The sequence below is a fragment of the Helianthus annuus genome, chromosome 7 (assembly GCF_002127325.2).
Source record: "Helianthus annuus cultivar XRQ/B chromosome 7, HanXRQr2.0-SUNRISE, whole genome shotgun sequence".
NCBI classification, from domain to species: Eukaryota; Viridiplantae; Streptophyta; class Magnoliopsida; order Asterales; family Asteraceae; genus Helianthus; species Helianthus annuus.
The window spans coordinates 31,674,074-31,678,690 of NC_035439.2; the positions used below are offsets into that span (position 1 = coordinate 31,674,074).

General features: G+C 35.1%; 1 long non-coding RNA gene across 2 annotated transcripts; it reads left to right on the forward strand.

The window, feature by feature from the left end:
• Positions 1 to 767: 767 nt before the first annotated feature.
• LOC110889487 lies at positions 768 to 4,052 on the forward strand. Of its 2 annotated transcripts, XR_002563627.2 has the most exons (4): positions 768 to 1,240; positions 2,837 to 3,051; positions 3,126 to 3,260; positions 3,776 to 4,052. It is a non-coding gene; the product is annotated as an uncharacterized LOC110889487 (long non-coding RNA). The 2 variants fall into 2 exon arrangements; XR_002563625.2 differs by lacking the exon at positions 768 to 1,240 and having other exon boundaries at positions 2,486 to 3,051.
• Positions 4,053 to 4,617: the final 565 nt, after the last annotated feature.

Here is a 4,617-nt window from a genome sequence, read left to right on the forward strand (position 1 = left end):
CACTAGTATTGTTTTTATCTTCCTTAGGTCTTGAGCTGATTAGAAATCTGCCCAGAAAGCGATCGTTGGAGAAAATGAATTATTTAGTGTGAAGAAGAGAAGCAAGCATGAAGCTAATTCTCAAGAGGGAGAAGGAGAATCAGAGAGCTAGAGTGAAATCTGCTGATCCTGGAGTGAATGGCATGGTGGAATGGCCTGCATTTTATAGGGGAAGGTGTTTCTCAAAGGAGAAACCCGTGACTAGTGAATCTGTGCTTGCAGTGAGGGGTTTGCCCATTTTGGGGGTTGAAGGGTTTGGACCTGCGGACAAAAAGGTGTGCTCTCCCACATGTTCTAGTTGCGGCTGGGCAGAAGGTTTCACACGTTAAGTGTTGATGTGACCAGACACTATGCTTGTCCTTTTTACTGTTCATGACCGTTGGACCATTTCCGAACCTTTGAACCTTTTAACCTGTTGTGTCTCTAATCAGTTTATTAAGGTTTGAGCTACCCCCGTCATCAGTAACAATGCTTGATTTTCCTTCTCATGTTAACCCACTTTTGAACCAATGAATGTAAAAACTGGAAAAGAAAATCAAAAAGAAGCTAAACTGAGGGTACCGGATATTTATGATATAAAAAAATATGGATGATACCAGAATCACATAAGAAACTCAAATATGGTGAAAACATTGTCATATTATATATATATATATATATATATATATATATATATATATATATATATATATATATATATATATATATATATATGGAACCCATTTAGTCTAACCGCCAGTGAAATCAATATCCACCGTTAGATCCTGCTGAAATGAAATCTGAGCTGTTTAAACTCACATTAATAACTGCTTCCATGGCGGTTCACGGTAGTTCTTGGCAGTTTTCTACAGGTGGTTTTGCTCCAAATTTTTCTGCCCATAACCACCACGTGTGGTGGTTATCTCCTCAATTGAACATTCTCTCCCATTCTCCTTATTTCCAGCGGCAGTTGAGGTGAATAACAGTCCCTCCCCCATTATCGCCGTCTCCTATCCCCTATTTGTAACCCGTATCACACTTCAAATCTCATTCACTCCTACTCTAACTAGCCTCCGATGCCTATGAGTTCTTCGCCCGCTATTAAGTCAGTGCCCTCCTTCTATTTGCGAGTCTCATCCTATTCTGGATCCAATTGTTGATTGTTAATCATTTTTCTGGTAACCCTAATGGTTCTTTGCCGACAAATTCGAAGACTTCAGATGTGCGTATCTCTCTGTAGCCCATGTTATTGATCAAGATCTGATGGTTTGCTTTTCGATTTTCTGATTTTGTTTAAGTATCAAGGTTGAAATTACTCTTTTTAAGTTGATTTCGTATTTGAGGGGTGATTATATTGCAGTTGATCTCAATGGATTTTGCTATTGCTTTTCTCACTCTTCGTGGAGATTATTTTTCCAGTTTAGAATGTTTATGTGGAGGAAATGGTTGTTGGGGAATGTTTATAACTAGTTTTTGCCCCGCCCGCGTTGCGGGGCAATAAGCCGAATATTTCTCTCTCATAACATGTATGTCTGTACAGAGGGCAAAATCGTAATTATATTTTGAACTGGAGGCGAAATCATAATTTTAAACTGAGAGCAAAATCATAATTTTGAGCTAGGGGGAAGACATAATTTCATTTTAACGGAAGGCAAAAGCGTAATTTTGAGCTGAGGGCAGAAGCATAATTTTTAGCTAGAGGAAAAAACAACATTTTATTTTGAGCTGGGGGCAAATAAGTAATTTTAAACGGAGGGCGAAACCGTAATTTTAATCTGGGAACAAAATTAAAAGTGAGTTTTTGAACCGAGGGCAAAAGCGTAATTTTAAGCAAGCGGCAAAATTATAATTTTATTTTGAGCTGAGGGCAAAAACGTAATTTTAAACAAAGGACGAAAGCGTAAATTTAAACTGGGAATAAAATTAAATTAAAACTGGGGTGGTCCAATAGGGAAGTGCCAGACAAATTTTGAACTGTGGGCAAAAACGTAATTTTAAATGGAGAGCGAAACCGCAATTTTAAACTGGGAACAAAATTAAAAGTGAGTTTTTTAACCGAGGACAAAAGCGTAATTTTAAGCTAGGAGCAAAATTATAATTTAATTTTGAGCTAGGGGCAAAAACGTAATTTTAAACAAAGGATGAAAGGGTAATTTTAAACTGAGAATAAAATTAAATTAAAAATGGGTCGGTCGAATAGGGAAGTGCCAAGCAGAATTTTAAGCTAGGGGCAAAATTATAATTTTATTTTGAGCTGGTGGCAAAAACGTAATTTTAAACAAAGGACGAAAGCGTAATTTTAAACTGAGAATAAAATTAACTTAAAAATAGAATGGTCCAATAGGGAAGTAAATTAAATTAAAAATAGGATGGTACAATAGGGAACTGCCAGGCAAGCTGCCTAGCAGTATTCCCTCAAGTTGTGTTTGACTATTCCCTCAAGTTGTGTTTTGTATATGTAGGTAATGATATATGATGTTGGTTTTCTCACCATCGGTTTTTCATTATTTAAACCGGAAAATCAATCATCCATCGATCCTTTCCAAAGCAGTTTGGTTTCGAAACTTTAATGTGATTTGGGGAAGTTTATGGAAATATATTGTTTATATTCAGTATGAGGTTAAACTGATTTGGAGTTGGATTAGATTTTTAATTTTGAGAATAATGTATTGCTAATTTGGTTGCACTTGAGATTGTTGATGATCCTTTATATTTCTTTTTTACTGTTTGTTGCTTGAAATTTATTATTTTGATTGTGAAATATAGATTGAATTTTAAGTAAAATTGAGTATTGAGTATGATTTCATTACGATACCAGAAACCCTTGCTTCGTTCCAACATTCAACCATAGATCGATCGGTATGAAGTCTCCAATCAAAAAACTAAGTGGGCTAGGTCTAACCAGGCATCATGCTCATCCTTCTCCTGCCCAGCTGGATGAACTCTCAGGCTTCCCAGGATATATGCAATACATGAAAGATTGTTGTGACAGTTTACTCTCGCCTACAGTTGCCACTGCCAACAGTGCATATGGTATGCTATTTATTTCACTCACAACAACAAATTAAAAAATCTTGAGTGATTCTAATTTTGTTAATCTATTTCAGGATTCTCATAATCATTACAGGAAATGGGAGATTGCCTTCTCGAGAAAACCTCACAACGATGATGAAGACGGTGATAGAGTCTTGCTGATGCTCACAATGGTGCAATTTGAAATACAGAAGCTGCTTGATACCTATGTGAGTATATGCTATGCCATATTTCTTATTTTCCCTTTTCATATTTCATACAGTTGAGGTTTCTCATCTTTTTTACATATCCAACAGTCATATATATGGCCTAGGTTAGGACTAATGTTTATTTTTTACTTTACCCAAGAGATGATCGGTCAAAGGTTACAAAGAACAAAAAACATGTTCCTCAAACCAATCTTCCCGGTTCGGATTCACCTCCTCACACCAATCGATATGAAAGTTCTCTTGGTAACTTGTGATAAGTGCATTTAGTAGTAATTTAACAATAAGAAAATCGGTTATACATTTACATGAATATTCTATCTTTGATAGGATATCTAGTCTTTGCAGCCCTTTTCACAAAAAAAAAAAAAAAAAAAGAAAAGAAAGATTTATCAACCTCCTCATGAGTGCTGAAGATGGTATTCTTAATTTGAATAACGTTTGATACCTTGTAGGTAAATTATATTATTTATGCTTTTCCTAAGGGTTTTTTGTATTAAGTTAGAATAATGTTACAGGTGAAGAAGAAGCGAATATATGATATAACAACTGTTCTTGAAGGTTGAAGGCGTTGGTCTTATTGAGAAGGAGTCCCTGAACAGAATCCGCTAGAATTAATGTTTTAGTTTGCAAGTTGTAGATGATTAGCTTACCCTGGTTAACTATACCGTTTTATATGAACTTTGATTAATTGTTTAGGGACCAAGATATTTCCGAACCCGTGTGTAATAGGTAACTCCGCCTACATATTGTGCTTTGAAACAAGCAACGATTCAAGGTTACCATTTTCAGTAAGCGGGCCGAGGTACCATTTTTAGTAAACGTGTCAAAATGAGCTTTTAGTAAACGGGTCAATATGAGCTACTTTAATATTCGGGTGTCTAACTTATCATTTTTAGTAAACGGGTCAAGCTCACACTTTTAGAATGCAAAATAAATTCTTTTGTCATTATGACATTAAAAATACCCGTCCACCGGATTTTTGAAAGTTGTTCACAGATAAGGCCAGTAATTGGGCTTTAAAAAAAATACATGGATTCAAAAATGCAAAGTAAACAGTATATTTCACATTTATTTTTAAAAAAATTTCTATTCATCTTTTAAGTTTATAAATGATTAATGTCTTAAATTGCATTACAAAAATTATACTATAAGATAATAGTATAGCATCGATGTTGGAAGATAGGAATATAAGATGCATAAGAAAAGATGGTCGACTTCTATCGGTTACCATTTTTTTAGTAAACAGAACGGTCAAATTACCATCTTTTAATAAACAGGTCAATATCACTTTTTTATGTAAGCGGGCCAAGGTAACCATGGTGGGTCAAGATTACAATTTTTAATAACGGGATCAAAT